This window comes from Orcinus orca, chromosome 17 (assembly GCF_937001465.1).
Source record: "Orcinus orca chromosome 17, mOrcOrc1.1, whole genome shotgun sequence".
NCBI classification, from domain to species: Eukaryota; Metazoa; Chordata; class Mammalia; order Artiodactyla; family Delphinidae; genus Orcinus; species Orcinus orca.
Genome location: NC_064575.1, coordinates 42,715,175 through 42,734,466, shown reverse-complemented (window position 1 = coordinate 42,734,466; position 19,292 = coordinate 42,715,175). Strand labels below are relative to the sequence as shown.

At 36.7% G+C, this 19,292-nt stretch overlaps 1 pseudogene; it reads right to left on the bottom strand.

The window, feature by feature from the left end:
- Positions 1-17,411: 17,411 nt before the first annotated feature.
- On the bottom strand, positions 17,412-18,505 carry LOC101275724 (40S ribosomal protein S20-like; annotated as a pseudogene).
- Positions 18,506-19,292: the final 787 nt, after the last annotated feature.

Genomic DNA, 19,292 nt, shown 5'->3' with positions numbered 1-19,292 from the left:
CTGAATTACTGAAATGAGTTCAGAAGAATTCTGAAGCAGTGCATCCATGCTCAGCAAGAAAATTTGCATAAATCTCTTAGTGATATATGCCATGGTTATTGGTGGGAGTGTAAATTTAACATTATTGCTCTAGCAGTTATTAATCTAAATTAATTCTTTATGAGAGCCAGGAGAAATATTTTCATCTATAAACTGCTTTTAACAAATTGACTGGGGGTCTCAACTCAATCTATAAAAACAAGGTTTTACTGTACCTAGAAACTTAAAACTCGTGTGAAGTAAGAAGTGATGAATATGCTTCGTAGCACAAGTATTTATGCCTGTCAATTCTTTCAGCTGTCTATAGAGAAGGGATTACTTTTGGTGGACAGCCTATTAACCTGTACTTAAAAGAAAAACTCCACTTAATTAAATTTATACTCCAAAAGTCTCCAATCCAATGAACAGTCTTATTATTTGAAGCCAGTTTTAATTGGTTGCTTTAAAAATTACACTGGATGATCAGAATATTTTCTGATACATCTCCATGGATTATTCATTCCCAAGGAAGTCCCAAGAATGAGGAAGAATTATACTTCAGGAGACTTAACATAATTAGGATTGTAAAACCAAGAACAATAGATTTTAAAATTCAAGGTCTAAACTTCACTTCTGGAATTGATTTCTGAAATTAGGAATAAGGTAGATTGTATGTATTATCTTTCTCACATTCTAATCAGCATCTTAAGCAGATAATGCCCAAAACAGTGAATGTAGTGAAAGTACCTATATCACATTCAGCAATAAAGCAATTTCTGAATCTGATGACCCATTTCATGTATAGGAGAAAAGAATTACTTTCATATCTAACCTCCATTCTCATGGACTAGAAGATCACTGTCAAATATTGACCAGCTGCAAGCAGAGAGATTATCAACTTATTCACAGAAAAGAAGAACCCCACCACAGAATATGCCTTTTACTTCTGGCAGTCCCAGGATAATCATCAGTTAAGGGGATGAAGGCAAGAAAGATGAAATACAATTCTTTTACTGTCAATCTTAAATCCTTTTGAAGAATCCTCTTCCTTTTGATGGTAATAATCAGATTGAAAATCAAAAGAAATAGAGAGATGCAAGAATGTAGCAGAGGTAGAAGCCACATAATACAGCAGAAAAATTGGAGGCCAAAAAATGTCAAAGAAGAATGTGTTTATGTGACTGAGTATATTATATGGTGATGTCATTACTACAATGGAGATACAATTCTCATTCTACAATGAGAATCTGAGACTCTATCACAAGAAGAAGGTGATGATTCATCCATGAGAAAAAATACAGAGAGACTGAAATAAAGAATTAGAGATGGAACACCATCAAATAGAGAGGAAAAAAAAGAAAGATGAGGGCTTAGAAAAGTATGGAATTTAGCAATTAGAAAGCTGTTGAATGAGTTTGGGGAGAAAAGTTTTATTACCAGTTGCAGTTGTTTGAAGAGTAAATGGGTGATAAGAAAATAGGGTCTGCTCTTTGAAGAAGTATAACCAAATAGGGTAGAGAAGAAGCTTGAGGTTTTTTTGAGGTACAAATCTCTAATCACTTTTATAGATGGGAAAAAGACATGGTAGTGAGAAAAACAGTGAAAATGAGACAGGGATTATGATAACAAATGGAGCAAGTCTGAAGAGAAGCAGGAAGCAAAAGGATAAAGGATACAGATCATAGGATCATCCTCTAAAAGGACAAATATATATTCCTCAGAAATGGAGGGGGAAATAGCGAAGGGAGAGAGTCCAAGATAGAAAGGGAGAAAATTGAGTGAGTTTTGTTAAACTGCCCCAAGTTAACTGAAATAATAGATAAGGTAATGTTGACAGATTTAGCAAATTAAAATACAGGAGACCTACTTAAATTTGCATTTCAGATAAATAAGAAATAATTTTTATTTTTAATATAGATATGCCCCATGCAATATTGGGGACATATTTATACAAAAAATGTATATATTTATTGTGTACCAGAAATACAGATTTTTGTATGGGACATACTTATGCTAAGAAATCATTTATCTGAAACACAAATTTAAATGGGAATCCTGTGTTTTATCTAGCAATCCTAAATTAAGGTTTCCTCCTGTGAATAAAAATATTAGTAGGTATACCAAATAGACCCAGAGTTTTTTCACAGATATGAGTTTCCAAGAACACCTTTTAAAAAGTGCTTTGTGATGACCTAGATGAGTGGGATGGGTGGCGTGGGGGTAGGAGGGAGGTCCAAGTGGGAGGGGATATATGTATACCTATAGCTGATTCACTTCATTGTACAACAGAAACAACATTGTAAAGCAACTATATGCCAATAAAAAAAAGTAATGGAAAGGAAACTGTATTATGTTTATGTTAAACTCACCCTACTGTTTTTCCATAGGCCCTCTTATTTTGATATAGACAACTTGATTGGAAATACATACCATCACAGAGCTCAGGTTGTAACCTATCACTAAGCTTGCTGTGTGACTAAAGGGGCCAGAGAAGCTGTCATACAATGTTTGAATTTCAGTTCTGCCACTTCTTAGATTTGTAATCTCCTACAAGTTTGATTGAGAGAAGGATTAAATTAAAGTACAAAGTACAAAGGTCATCACAGAGTTGACAAATTTTAAACATTGGTCTTGTGGTGTATGGTACTAGGAGTAGCAGCAGCAGTAGTAGTACTTAGTAGTTTGTTTTATTATAAGCGTGTGTATATTTTATATAATAGATAGTACTGTCAGAACTATTTGTAATAATGCTGATGATCAGTATTAGTCCAATTTCAGGCTAATATAAACAATAGTGCTTCCTGTATAACTTGTGTAGCTAATGGAGCTTCCTGCACTAACTTGGTGAAGCAACAGTGTCACCTAGTGGTTGTCAACAACGAACGATTACGAACACCTGGATAAAGGTTGCTAGGGCAAAATCCGCACAGAACTTAACAAATTTATGTCAGTGATGACTTTGATGGTAATTGATATTTTTCATAATATATTACATCAAAGTCGTCTCACTTTGCATTAAAATGATGCACACACTACCTACAGAAGAGTATTGGCTATCTGCTGCTTTTACCTACCTTCACCTAACAGTCTAACATACTTTGTTAAAGAAACAAATTCCTGCTGCCCAGGATGTTTTAATTATAAAATTACTCCTAGTTTTTGAACTTCTCACAGCATCTCCTAACTCTACTATTCCCTGAAAACCTCAGCAGAAGGGGAGGAGATGGTGGGGAGAACTGGAAATATGAAGCTTGAGGCCTACTTAATTACCAGCTTCAAATTTATTTTCCATCTATTCAGGTTAGAGGTTTCTCTTTTCTTTTGCATGCAGTCAAGAGGATCTATGATTTTCTTTGGGAAAAGAAAAGATGTTGCTTTTCTAAAACTCAAATTAAGATATAAATATTCAATTACAAATTTTATTTCTATATTAGCTGGGGACCAGTGTCTACTTCAGTTATATTTTATAGCTTCTGTCCTGAGGGCCTCTCAAGGAGATAAGAGATTTATAGCTCTTAGGGTTATGTATGTAAGTAAAATTTTTAAGAAGTAATGAATAATGCAGCTTGTGATCACTTCTAAAAACGTCAAGAGAATTAAGAATCCAAAGTAGCCTTTGGGGGAGATTTTACTCTGACCCTACTTAATCTACTTCTTATATGAGACTATTATGGAAGTTCCAAACTAGAATCCCATGGACTAGTGGTCAACAGATGGTTAAACTAAGTAAACATTGCATTAAAACTGGTAATATATCAACTCAGATGTGACTCAAGAGTTATTAATCAATGACTACTAGAAATATTTCCTGAGTTTGTGAGAAATACACACACACACACACACACACACACACACACACACATTTCAAACATCCGTTAGGAATCATTCCTTTTAAAGAACAAAACTTTCTTAGATACACATTTTAAATCCCCAAAGATTCTTAATTATCAAAATATTTCTGTGGCTCCCAGACTTTTCACAGTTCTTTCTTCCCCAGACTCCATCCAAAAGCTTTCATAAATATTTCATGACTGACATTGTTTCACAATGTTCCTGGACTGGTGGGAATTATGACTTTCTCTTTTTCTCCTGATAAGAATGAGTAAAAATATTCACATGGACAATTTATTAGAAAGAACATGCCACAGCCCCTAAAACCAGTCCTAAACATGAGCAAAAATCCTGTAAGATTTCTTTCCATCTCCTCTAGTTGTTCCTTCTCCTCTTGATGGTTATTTTTAGGACTTAGGGGGACTGAGCTATCAATACCAGAAGTAGATAGCTTAGATACAATTCTATCATGCAGAAGTCCTAGGTATAGCAACAAGGCCAGAGCACTTCATCCCATAAAAACCTCCAACTCCAGCATACCTGGGAAACCACTTCACTAATTCATGTCACGTCTATTTGCAGGACATCAATGACTGCTACTAGAAGAAAAGCTAAATTTGAAGTAACCAGGAGATATCACAGAATCCCCTTGAACTAATTTATGAGTTAGTCAAGGAAAAGAATGACATGCTCTCCTTGAATGTATGTACTGCTTATCTGAATATATCTGAGAAAACCAACTAGCAACACGATGACTGTTTGTCCATAACATGTGTATTTATTGAATAAGACTGTTTTCAATCATGATCATTTACCATCTGAAAAAAATACAAGGTCTCATTCAGGTTTAGCTGTCTTATTTAAGAGCACCAAACACTTAAAAATTAACTTCTGAATTCCTTCATTAGAATTGAGAATGCGCCAGGTATTTTATGCAAATGAAAAGAAGGCAAAGATATGTGCCCTTCACTGCTAAGTCTCTCTGCAACATTTTCATAAATAATAGAGGAGCCACCCAATTTTAATAGATTAAAGAACTATGACATATACGTGTGTGTATACATACATATATAACTGCTTTAGTAATGACTTAATGATAAGCAACTATTCTACATAATCTATTACTTAATGATAAGCAACTATTCTACATAATCTATTACTTAAGGAATCTATAAGAATTTCCTAATACACAAACCAACTAATGAAGATTTGGGGAGCCACTATGAAAAAATAACAGGTTTAAAACTTTCAGCAAGAATTTTTAAATAAATTTATTATAAGGCCAACAGAGTTTATTAAAACTGATTAATTTATAAGCTAGTGACCTCCAAAATATATTCTTGACCAACATTCCACACCTATAAGGATGGTGGTCACACTGTGAAGAGAAAAAAACAAAAACAAAAAACAGGTACTCTGAAAATTTCAGAGAACTGAGAATTACAGGCATACCTCTTTTTATTGTGTTTCACTTTATTGCACTTCACAGGTATTGCATTTTTCACAAATTGAAGGTTAATGGCAACCCTGTGTTGAACAAATCTATCAGCACCATTTTTTCTAATAGCATTTGCTCACTTCATGTCTCGGTGTCACATTTTGGTAATTCTTGCAATACTTCAAACTTTTTCATTATTATTATATTTGTCATGGTGATCAGTGATCTTTGATGTTACTGTAAGACTCACTGAAAGCTCAGGTGTTGGTTAGCATTTTTTAGCAATAAAGTATTTTTTAGTTAAGGCATGTACTTTTTTTAGACATAATGCTATTGCACACTTAATAGACTATAGTCTGGTGTAAGCATAAATTTTGTTTGTTTTTTTATTGAGGTATAGCTGATGTACAATATACAAATTTCAGGTGTACAACTTAGTGATTCACAAGTTTGAAAGGTTATATTCTACTTATAGTTACTATAAAATATTGGCTATATTTCTTGTATTATATTATATATCCTTTTAACTTATTTATCTTATATGTACATAGCAGTTTGTACCTCTTAATCCTCTACCCCTATTTTGCCCCTCCCCCATTCCCTCTCCCCACGGGTAACCACTAGTTTGTTCTCTATAACTGTCACTCTGTTTCTGTTTTGTTATATTCACTCACTTGCTTTATTTTTTAGATTCCACATATAAGTGATATACATTATTTGTCTTTCTCTGTCTGATTTATTTCACTAAGTTTAATACCCTTCATGTCCATCCATGTTGTTGCAAAGGGCAAAATTTCATTCTTTTTTATGGCTGATTAGTATTCCATTGTATGTATATACTACATCTTCCTTATCCATTCATCTGTTGATGGACACTTAGGATGTTTCCATATCTTGGCAATTGTAAATAATGTTGCTATGGACATTGGGGTACATGTATCTTTTCAAATTAGTGTTTTTGTGGTTTTTTTTTTTTTTATAAATACCCAAGTGTGGAATTGCTGGGTCATATGATAGTTTAATTTTTTAGTTTTTTGAGAAACCTACATACTGTTTTCCATAATGGACACACCAAGTTACATTACCAACAACAGCATATGAGAATTCCCTTTTCTCCACATCCTTGCCAAAATTTCTTTGTGGTCTTTTTGATGATAGCCATTCTGACAGGTGTGAGGTCACCTGTGGTTTTAATTTTCATTTCTCTGATGATTAGTCATTTTGAGTATCCTTTCATGTGCCTGTTGGCCATCTGTATGTCTTCTTTGGAAAAATGTCTATTCAGGTCTTCTGCCCATTTTTTAATCAAGTTGTTTGTTTTTGATGTTGAGTTGTATAAGCTGTTTATATATTTTGGTTAACTCCTTATTAGTCATATCATTTGCAAATATTTTCTCCCATTCAACAGTTGTCTTTTTGTTTTGTCAATGGTTTCCTTTGCTGTGCAGAAGCTTATACGATTAGGTCCCATGTGTTTATTTTTGCTTTTATATCCTTTGCTTTAGGAGACAGATCCAAAAAAATATTGCTATAATTTACATCAGAGAACCAAAAATTTTTGGTTCTCTGACATAAATTGTCTAGAACCAAAAATATCTCCAAGGTATGCCTATATGTATACCAGTTGAAGAGAAATTAAACTAAGTTAAATATGAAAATGAATTTCAGATTCACAGCAAAATTAAATCCATTCTTTTCATTGTCCCAGTCTTCTATATCTGCCATCTAATCTATTTGGAATAAGCAGATGTTTCTGAAAACTCAGATTTAGAATATCATCCTTAAGGGTGTTGGAGAAGAAAAGAGATAAAGGACAGAGTAAAGGAGGGTCACAGGGCTAAAAGGCAATAACTGCACTTAAGTGTTTAAAGAACAGCATTTGTGTAGCAGCAAGGAAATTAAAGAGATATGTTGTAGAAATTCTGGTTTTCTGGAAGACTCTATGGGCAAGTTATAGGCATAGTTGAAATAAAACACATTGAACTAAGCTAAGAGTTTAGGCTTTTCCACTGACACACTGTATGATTTTGAACAAGTTACTTTACCTTTTCAGGCTTCAGAAACATATTTGTTTGAAAAGCAAGATGTCAGGTTATATGCCCCTCTCCCATGTTTTCTGAGGGGAAAGCTGCCTACTGTTTTTCCACACTGTCTCTTCAGTGATCAACTTCTTTATTCCTTTTTCTCTTCACATTTCCTCTTCTTTCCTTCTGGGGCTCACTCTGCTTTACGGTGCTTTACAGTCCTCTTAATGAAAGGGTCAATCTGATGAGTCTTAACTAGGCTAAAATAAATTATTCTTTGTTTCAGGTTTGCTTCTTCATCAGGCTCTCAAAAGCATACTAAAAAAGCAAAATTTAAATACAATCAGTCATGAAAGCATCTTGCAAATCCAGGGTATTCTCCACCAACTTGGGAATATTCCCAATATACTTCAGCTCTCCCAATGAGCACTGAGCAGCATTCTTGGCTAGAGTTTTCACACCTTAATTTGTCAGTAATCACCAGGTTTAGAAATACATAGCCCTTCTTGGAACCACAGGACCAAAAATAATTTCAGGAGATCACCTCGTTCAATCATCTGTATTGTCTAAACGTTTTTCCCCCTAGACAAATCAACATTTTGTATACATTGAAGCTACACAGAGTTGTATCATAAGCCTGCTAGGCATAGGCTGTGCCTGATATTTTATATAATACTTAGAGTCCTGTGAGTGTTAATTCAACAAGCACTAGCACCACAAAATAAACAAATTTAGCATGCCTGGCAACATCTTCACTACTTTCCCCCCTCCTTGTCACCTACTCAAGCATTCTGGCACTATGGTTTCCCCATGCCAAACCACTGTGATTTCCTTAGATGCTTCTGAAATTCAGCAAGACATGCTCAACTAGAACTGATTATGGGACATACACCCTGGAAAATATATCAGTACTAAGCAAATAGGAATCCCCTTAGCATTGTAAGAAAAATAGTACAGTGGAAAAATATTTTTCTAACAAATAATTCCTTTCATGAAATGAGAAGTTTGGAATTAGTGGTAAGATAACTGGTATCTGTTACATGAAAGATTCTCTCACTTTCTCTAAATACCTCTCTAAAAATATAATGTATCAGAATTCTAGTTCATAACACAGATCCTCATATGAACAAAAATACAGATAACATATTACGAACAGATTCACTTGGTTAGATAACCTCTGAAAGTGCTTAAATTGAAAGAATTTAATTCCATGAATATTTCTATCAGGTAGGTACTCACATATACTTTTAAAATACATCCAGGACAGCTAAGATGGTGGAGGAGTAGGAGGATGTGGAATTCATCTCTTTCCATGGATGCATCAGGAATACACCTATAGATGCAACAATACTCACAGAACACTGGCTGAACACTAGCAGAAGACCTTGGACACGGGAAAGGACTATAAATATCCCTGCATAACTGGACAGGACAAGAAAAAGAAAGGAGAAGGAGGAGGAGAGGAATCGGGATGGGACCTGTACCCTGGCACAGGGGAACTGAAGCAGAGGAGAGATTCCCGAATTTGAGGAAACCTCTTTCTGATAGGGAAATCGATTGAGAGAGAAGGGAGGCATTTGAGGCTGCTGGAAGAGGGTGAAGCAGCCAATCTGTGGCAGACGTGACAGAGTGAGAACTACACAGATGGTCTGTACCACAGCCCTATGTACCCTGGACTGGGATGTGTGTTCACAGGTGTGCAAGGGGGCTGGGAGCTGGAGAGTTGGGATTGGAGAACAGGCCCACGGTGAGAACTGCTGTTGGCTGTGGGGAGACAGACTGAGGGGATGGGAGGGAGGAAATCCATAGCAAGGAATGCCTATGGAGGCAGACTGGACTGCCATGGAAGCAGGCGCTACTGCCGAGTCCCACGCAGGGAGAGGAACCACTATTGTAGCCTCTCTCTCCCCACATGCCAGAGCCTGCATGGACAATAAAAGCAGCCCTCTCAGGGCTGGCCCTCACACGCCGGCTTCAGGGCAATAAAAAAAGCCCCCTCAGGGCTGGTCCTCATGCACTTATGCCAGGAGCTAGAAAAGACCCTCACTAGGGCCATATCTCTTGTGCCTGTGGCCACCAGCTTCCCTGAACATTTGGTGCATCCCAGGGCTTCTGTGATCCAAGCAGTCATACCACCTCTGCACCCTGTTCTCACTGGGGCAGACCCAAGATCTCCAAGGCAGCCTCAGGACCAGACTCCTCTGGGTGGACCACACGCTGAGGCGGGGATAAAACCAAAGCTGAACCCCAGGGATGGGGCGACTAAAGAAGAGGATCAAAAATCTTTCCATGAGCTTCACAAGCTGCAGATTAAATCCCCACAATCAACTAGGTAGACCCTGTGTCTACGTAATATCTGAGTAGACAGTGAGTGTTCCTACAAAAGAAAACAGTCTAGCTCTGGCAGCTGAGGACTTTGGAGGCAAGTACACGCAGGAATTGGGCTGGATCAGAGTCTGAATGGTCCCCACAGGGCCCACAGCAGGTCCAGAGACGAGCCTGGAGGCAGAGGAGGGCCTCTTGGGGAGGCAGAAGTGGGCTGTGGCTCACAGTGTATGCAAGGACACTTACAGCTGAGACTCAGGGAAACATAATTATTACTATTCTTTTTAATATGTGTTGACTCATTCTGCTGTTGGTTATGGCTTTTTTTGTTTGTTGTTTTACTTTTTTTATTTAGTCTTTTGGGATCTTTGTGTTTTGTAACATCGTTTTTATTTTTTTAATACATATTTCTATTTTTACTTTGCTTTTCTGTTCTGTGTTCTTTTCCCTTATTTTTTTCTTCTTCTTTTTCTGTAACTTATTTTTTATACTTCCATTTCTACTTTGCTTTTGTGTTGTTCTGCATTTCTTCCCTTTTTTAAAATTTTAATCATTTTTATCAGTTTCTTCTGTTTCCGTGCTTTATTCTTCAGTGGGCACACTGCTTTGGTTCTGTTTTTAGGTTTTGTGTTTTTGATATTTTTGATTGTAATTGTTTGATTTCACTCTTGGGTTCTTCTACTTGTCTGGTTGTTCTCTTGCTTTTTGTTTTATTTGGTCCTGTTTTTGTTTCTTTTGTATGTGTGTGTGTTTCCTTGTTTCTGTTTTTGTTTATTTGATTTTGTTTTTACCATTTGTCTGGGGATTGGTTTGTCATTTTTTTTTCTTTAATATTATACTTTTTAAATTTCTATTTCTACATTGCTTTTCTGTTGTTCGGTCTTCTTTCCCCTTTTTCTTTTTCTTTCTTTTCTTTTATCATTTTTCTCAGTTTGTTTTGTTTCTTTGCTTCATTCTTTAGTTGGCACTCTGCTTTGGTTTTGTTTTGTGGTTTTGTGTTTTCGTTAGTTTTCTTTTTAATTGTTTGATTTCATTCTTGGGTTCTTTTGTTTGTCTGTTGTTCTCTTGCTTTTTGTTTTATTTGATTCTCTTTTATTTCTTTTTTGTGTGTGCGTGTTTCCTCGTTTCTGTTTTTGTTTGTTCGATTTTACTTTTTACCATTTTTCTGGAGTTCTGTTAGTCTTTAAAAAAAATTTTTTTTAATCCCCTTTATTGCCAGGACAAGCAAAATGTGAGGTCTTGGTTCCCCAACCAGAAGTCGGGCCCAAGGCTCTGGGGTGGGAGAACCAAGTCCAGGACATTGGACCACTAGAGAATTCCCAGCCCCAGGGAAAGAGCTCACATGGAGGCCACTATCTGTCCCCAAGACCCAGCTCCACTGAACTGCCTGCAGCTCCCAGTGCTGGGTGCCTCACACCAAACAGCAAACAGGACAGGAACACGAACCCACCCATCAGCACACAGACGACCTAAAGTCACACTAAGCTCACAGACATCCCAAAACACAACCTGACAGGGCCCTGCTTATCAGAGGTAAAAGACTCAGTTCTACCCACCAGAATACAGGCACCAGTCCCTCCCATCGGGTAGCTTACACAAGCCACTGGACCAACCTCACCACCAGGGGCAGAGAACAGAAGCAAGAGGAACTACAACCCTGCAGCCTAGGGAAAGGAGACCTCAAATACTATAAATTAGACAAAATGAGAAGAGAGAGAAATATCTTGCAGGCAAAGAAGCAAGATAAAAACCCATAACACCAAATAAATGAAGAGGAAGTAGGCAAACTACCTGAAAAAGAATTCAGAGTAATGATAGTAAACATGATCTAATCTTGAAAATAGAATAGAGAAAATACAAGAAACATTTAACAAGGACGTAAAGAAACTAAAGAGCAAACAAACAGTAATGAACATCACAATAACTTAAATTAAAAATACTCTAGAAGGAATCAATAGCAGAATAACTGAGGAAAAAGACCGGATAAGTGAACTGGAAGACAGTATGGTGGAAATAACTGCCGCAGAGCGGAATAAAGAACAAAGAATGAAAAGAATGCAGCACAGACTCAGAAACTTCTGGGACATTAAGCACACCAGCATTCAAATTATAGGTGTCCCAGAAGAAGAAGATAAAAATAAAGGGTCTGAGAAAATATTTGAAGAGATTATAGTCAAAAACTTCCCCAACATGGGAAAGGAAATGGTCAAGTCCAGAAAGTGCAGAGTCCCGTAAAGGATAAACCCAAGAGAAACATGCAGAGACACCCATTAATCAAACTAACAAACATTAAACACAGAAAAAATATTAAAAGCAGTAAGGGAAAAGCAACAAATAACATATAAGAGAATCCCTCTAAGGTTAACAGCTGATCTTTCAGCAGAAACTCTGTAGGCCAGAAGAGGGTGACAGGATATATTTAAAGTGATGAAAGGGAAAAACCTATAACCAAGATTACCCAGCAAGAATCTCATTCATATTTGATGAAAAAATCAAAAGCTTTATAGACAAGCAAAAGTTAAGAGAATTCAACACCACCAAACCAGCATTACAACAAATGCTACAGGAACTTCTCTAGGAAGGAAACACAAGAGAAGGAAAACACCTACAAAAACAAACCCAAGACAATTAAGAAAATGATAATACAAAAATACATATCAATAATGACCTTAAATGTAAAAGGATTAAATGCTCCAACCAAAAGATACAGACTGGCTGAATGGACAAAAAAAGATCCATATACATGCTGTCTACAAGAGACCCACATTGGACCTAGGGACATATACAGCCTGAAAGTGAGGGGATGGAAAAAGATATTCCAGGCAAATAGAAATCAAAAGAAAGCTGGAGCAGTAATTCTCATATCAGACAAAATACACTTTAAAATAAAGACTATTACAAGAGACAAGGAAGGACACTACCTAATGATCAAGGGATCAATCCAAGAAGAAGACATAACAATTGTAAATATTTATGCACCCAACATAGGAGAACCTCAATACATAAGGCAAATGATGACAGCCATAAAAAGGGAAATTGACTCTAACACAATAATAGTAGGGGACTTTAACACCCCTCTTACCCCAATGGACAGATCATCCAAAATGAAAATAACTAAGTAAACACAAGCTTTAAATGACACATTAGACCATATGGACTTAACAGATATTTATAGGACATACATCCAAAAACAATAGAATATACATTCTTCTCAAGTGCACATGAACATTCTCCAGGATAGATTACATCTTGGGTCACAAATCAACCCTCGTTAAATTTTTAAAAATTGAAATCATATCAAGCATCTTTTCTGACCACAATGCTATGAGCCTAGATATCAGTTACAGGAAAAAAGAAACTGTAAAAAGTACAAACACACAAAGGCCAAACAATACTAAAATAACCAAGAGATCAATGAAGAAATCAAAGAAGAAATCAAAAAATACCAAGAAACAAATGATAATGAAAATGTAATGACACAAAACCTATAGGATGCAGCAAAAGCTAAGAGGGAAGTTTATAGCAATACAATACTACCTCAAGAAACAAGAAAAATCTCAAATAAACAATCTAACCTTACACCTAAAGCAATTAGAGAAACAAGAACAAAAAAACCTTGAAGTTAGCAGAAGGAAAGAAATCATAAATATCAGATCAGAAATGAATGAAAAAGAAATGGATAAGATCAGAAATAAATGAAGGAAACAATAGCAAAGATCAATAAAACTAAAAGCTGGTTCTTTGAGAAGATAAACAAAATTGATAAACCATTAGCCAGACTCATCAGGAAAAAAAGGGAAAAGACTCAAATCAACAGAATTAGAAATGAAAAAGGAGAAGTAAAAACTGACACCACAGAAATACAAAGGATCATGAGAGACTACTACAAGGAACTATATGCCAATAAAATGGACAACCTGGAAGAAATGGACAAATTCTTAGAAAAGTACAACCTTCCAAGACTGAACCAGGAGAATTAGAAAATATGAACAAGGCAATCACAAGCACTGAAACTGAAACTGTGATTTAAAATCTTCCAACAAAGAAAAGCCCAGGACGAGATGGCTTCACATGTGAATTACATCAAACATTTAAAGAAGAGCTAACACCTATCCTTCTCAATATCTTCCAAAACATAGCAGAGGGAGGAACACTCCAAATGCATTCTGAGGCCACCATTGCCCTGATAACAAAACCAGATACAGATGTCACAAAAAAAAGAAAACTACAGACCAATATCACTGATGAACATAGATGCAAAAATCCCCAACAAAATACTAGCAAACAGAATCCAGCAGCACATTAAAACTATCATATACCATGATCAAGTGAGGATTATTCCAGGAATGCATGGATTCTTCAATACATGCAAATCAATCAATGTGATACACCAAATTAACAAATTGAAGGATAAAACCATATGATAATTTCAATAGATGCAGAAAAAGCTTTCAACAAAATTCAACACCAATTTATGATAAAAACTCTCCAGAAAGTGGGCAAAGAGGGAATGTACTTCAACATAATAAAGGCCATATATGAAAAACCCACAGCAAATATCATTCTCAATGGTGAAAAACTAAAAGCATTTCCTCTAAGATCAGGAACAAGTCAAGGGTGCCCACTCTTGCCACTTTTATTGAACAGAGTTTTGGAAGTCCTGGCCACAGCAATCAGAGAAGAAAAAGAAATAAAAGGAATCCAAACTGGAAAAGAAGTAAAGCTGTATTGTTTGCAAATGACATGACACTATACATAGAAAATCCAAAAGATGCCACCAGAAAACTACTAGAGCTAATCAATGAATTTGATAAGGTAGCAGGATACAAAATTACTGCACAGAAATCTCATGCATTCCTATACACTAACAATGAAAAATCAGAAAGAAATTAAGGAAACACTCCCATTTACCATTGCAACAAAAAGAATGAAATACCTAGGAATAAAGTTACATAAGGAGGAAAAGAACTGTATGCAGAAAACTGTAAGACACTGATGAAAGAAATCAAAGGCAATACAAACAGATGGAGAGATATACCATATTCTTGGATTGGAAGAATCAATATTGTGAAAAATGACTATACTACCCAAAGCAATCTACAGATTCAATGCAAGCCCTATAAAATTACCAATGGCACTTTTCACAGAACTAGAACAAAAAATTTCGCAATTTGTATGGAAACACAAAAGACCCCAAATAGCCAAAGCAATCCTGAGAAACAAAAACAGAGCTGGAGGAATCAGGCTCCCTGACTTCAGACTATACTACAAATTACAGTAATCAAGACAGTATGGTGCTGGCACAAAAACAGAAATATATATCAATGGAAAAGGATGGAACTCCCAGAGATGAACCCACACACATATGGTCACCTTATCTTTGATAAAGGAGACAAGAATATAGAATGGAAAAAAGATAGCCTCTTCAATAAGTGGTGCTGGGAAAACTGGATAGCTATATGTAAAAGAATGAAATTAGAACACTTCCTAACACCATACACAAAAATAAACTCAAAATGGATTAAAGACCTAAATCTAAGGCCAGACCTTATAAAATATAACACTTTTAGAGGAAAACATAGGCAGAACACTCTATGACATAAATCACAGCAAGATCCCTTCTGACCCACTTCCTAGAGTAATGGAAATTTTAAAAAATGTAAACAAATGGGACTTAATGAAACTTAAAATCTTTTATGCAGCTTAGGAAACCATAAACAAGATGAAAAGACAACCCTCAGAATGAGAGAAAATATTTGCAAAGGAATCAATGGACAAATGATTAATTGTTCAAATATACAAACAGCTCATGCAGCTCAATATCAAAAAAAACAAATAACCCAATCCAAAAATTGGCAGAAGACCTAAATAGACATTTCTCTAAAGAAGATACAGATTGCCAGCAAACACATGAAAAGATGCTTGGCATCACTAATCATTAGAGAAACACAAATCAAAACCACAATGAGGTATCACCTCACACTGGTCAGAATGGCCATCATCAAAAAATGATGAGGGTGTGGAGAAAATCGAACCCTCTTGCATTGTTGGTGGGAATGTAAATTGATACAGCCACTATAGAGAACAGTATGGATGTTCCTTAAAAAACTAAAATTAGAACTATCATATGACCCAGCAATCCCACTACTGAGCATATACCCTGAGATACCATAATTCAAAAAATATACATGTACCACAATGTTCATTGTAGCACTATTTACAATAGCCAGGACACGGACGCACCTAAATGTCCATCGACAGATGAATGGATAAAGAAGATGTGGCACATTTATACAACAGAATATTACTCAGCCATAAAAAGGAATGAAATTGAGTTATTTGTAGTGAGGTGGATGGGTCTAGAGACTGGCATACAGAGTGAAGTGTCAGAAAGAGAAAAACAAATACCGTATGCTAACACATATATATGTAATCTAAAAAAATGGTACTGTTGAACCTAGTGGGAAGGCATGAATAAAGACACAGAATCTAAAATCCTGCTTTCTGAAGCAGCTTTGCTCTTTTAGCTTTTGTAGCTCACTGATCCACCACCAACCCCCATGTTTACTTATAGTGTTGCCATCTTCACTCACTCCAATGCTGTACCTAGAAACCGGGCACATGTCCTGGACTCCCTTCCACCATAGGGAACTTCTCTGGACCCTCAGGACACCCACTGAGTGGGATGAGAATTATTTAAAAGTCTCCTCGTTAATCCTGGTGTGCCAGGTCTGGTCTAGGTCTCAAGGGCCCTCTTGAACTCCAATAGCTTCAATAACCTTCATGAGATATGGAGCCCTGTGGCCTACAGAAGGCTCCCAAAGTTCCAGCAGCAAGTGTGCAGAAAATCTGTACAAGGACTTTCTCTGTGCCAAGAAGCAAAACAATTCTTTAGCAAGTGCAGGAGACTTCCAGCCATTTATTATCTCACAGCTGCAGTCTAGAAAATAACCTACACAACAAGGATCATGCAAAGAGCTATTTTATGAAAAAATGCCAATGAAGGTTCCAAGTGTTTATTTTAGAGATTTTAGAAGACTTATTCAGCAAAAAAATTAAATCTACCTTCATTTAAAACTTTCTCAGTAATCTCCATTAACAAATATGATAGTATAAAAGAAAACAATGTTTTTCAACATAAATTTCAAAAAGAGCAAATATCCTTAATGGCTTATTGCTTTGATTATAGAAAAACAATTATCAGTGCTTCAGCTAGATCTATTGATTTTTTTAAATTAATTAATTAATTTATTTAATTTTGGCTGCGTTGGGTCTTCATTGCTGCATGGGCTTTCTCTAGTTGTGGTGAGCGGGCGCCACTCTTCATTTTGGTGCACATGATTCTCATTGCAGTGGCGTCTCTTGCTGTGGAGCATGGGCTCTAGGCTCCCCAGCTCTAGATTGCAGGCTCAGTAGTTGTGGCGCAGAGGCTTAGTTGCTCCATGGCATGTGGGATCTTCCTGGACCAGGGATCAAATCCATGTGCCCTGCACTGGCAGGTGGATTCTTAACCACTGTGCCACCAGGGAAGTCCCAAGATCTACTGATTCTTTACCCACTGGATTCAACTAACATCATTCTGAAAACTTGTTAGAGCTCTTCGGTAATTACATAGAGAACATCTATCTTGGATTATGTAAACAAAGGAAACACAGAAATGTTAATAATCAGAAATTATTCTTGAATTATTACTAATCCTAAATTTTTTTTTCTCTTTGAAACTACTTCCTCACAACACAGAGGATAACAATGTATAACAGTAAAAGAGACTTGAGTTTCTCTTTTTTACTTTTTTTTTTTAACAACTGATTATCAATTTATTTAAAATGTTGATTTAAGCATCTGCAGTGGTGACTTCAACCTCGACTCCTGGCTCAATACTGGTGGACGTGATCTGCTTGAAGATCTCAGAAGGACTGTGCAGGTCAATGAGTCACTCGTGGATCCTCAACTGCAAACGATCTCAAGTCTTAGAACCTTCACCACAAGGAGTTTTCCTTGTAGTTATTCTCAGAGTCTTGGTAGGCATCCGAACGATTCTTCTCCTTAGCGTCTCTGATCAGTTCAGCACATACCTTCTCCAAAGACTTCAACGTTGCGGTTAGTGAGGGTGATTCTAATCCGGTGAATCGCCACCTCTGGCTCCATGGCAGTCCGGTATCTGTAAAGCCATGGCTGTGGCATGGCTTCCTGACCAACTTGTTCCTCAGCGAGGGCAAACAGCGGTGAGTCAGGAGCATGAGTGGGTGGCCTGAGGCTCTGCTGCAGCAATGACCGCATCTTCCTCCAAGAGCTCTCCTGTGTCTTTATGAGGCAAATGTGAGTGAACCAAAAAACTTCCAGAGAGTACCCACAGAAGAGAAAAAATGAAAAATATTGAATCCAAAAAATTCACGAAAAGTTAATGCTCCAATTGCTTCAATTTTACTTGAATAAATAAAGGTTGGTTGTAATTGTTAGAAAATAAAAATACTTTGCAGTGTTTCAGATTCCAACATTTTGGAAGGATTATAGATTGGCAAGAAGAGACCACAAACTCACATGCATACAGACACCCACATTTATGTGGAGTAAGATTAATTTCTGATTTAATTAAATAATGATTCAGAACACAGGGTTGTCCCACAGGGCAGAAGCAGATGCATCCTCCCCAGTCTAGTTCTCATGGTGACACTTGATGCATGACCATGCATCCAGCAACACTAAATCTCTTGACCTCAGAGTCATGCTTTCTCTTTAGCACACATTCAGTTATTTGATGCTTTCCAGCATCATCCTGAACTTTATGCCTTTCAAACACTCAATTGATTCCTATTCATTATACCCACAGGACTCATTCCCTCACTTGTTTCTAATTATTTATCAAATATTACTTTATCAGACACAGACTACCCTGTATAAAAAGTATTCTCATAATTTCTCTATCTCTCGAATCTTATTTTACTTCTCTTCAAAGTACATATCACCATATTATTTTCCTGGTTTTATGGTTTGCCTCCCCCACCCCATCAGAACATAAGCTTTCTGAAATCAGAGACCCTGTCAGTTTTGTTCATTGCTATGTCTTTAGAACAGAAAACAGTGCCTGGTAGACAGTAACCCCTCAATAAATATTTGCCTAATACATGAATAAATAATTTGTGAAGAAGAGAATCAACTCTATTTTGGATATGTTGAAATTGAAGAGCTTGGAAACATGGGTTAAAAATGAAGAAAGAGATTTAGCAGCTACCCACCTAGGTGTGATAAATGAAGCTAAATGAAACTGATAAGAGTAGGTGAGTTCCTTCAGGTAAAGAAAAAGTGCTAAGAGAGAATAAAATGGGACTAAGTAGAGAAATCTCATAGAACCCTTGTTTTTGAATGAAGGTATAGAAGAGAATTCAGTTAAAGGTATGGGGAAAAGGCCATCAGAGAAATAAAGAACGATCCTAAGGCATACAGTTCCAAGAGGCAGAAGATGGTCAATCAAGCCCAAACCTACAGAGAAGAACAGCCAGATAAGGAGCAGCTGGATTGGTAGGAAGTCACTGATGACCTCTGAAAGACCAGTTTTGGAATAGGGCAGAAACTAAGTCTCAGTGCCTTGAGATATGAAGAGGATGGGGTGAAAATGTGGAGGCAGAGAGTCAAGAGTCTCTTCATCTCCCCTGAGC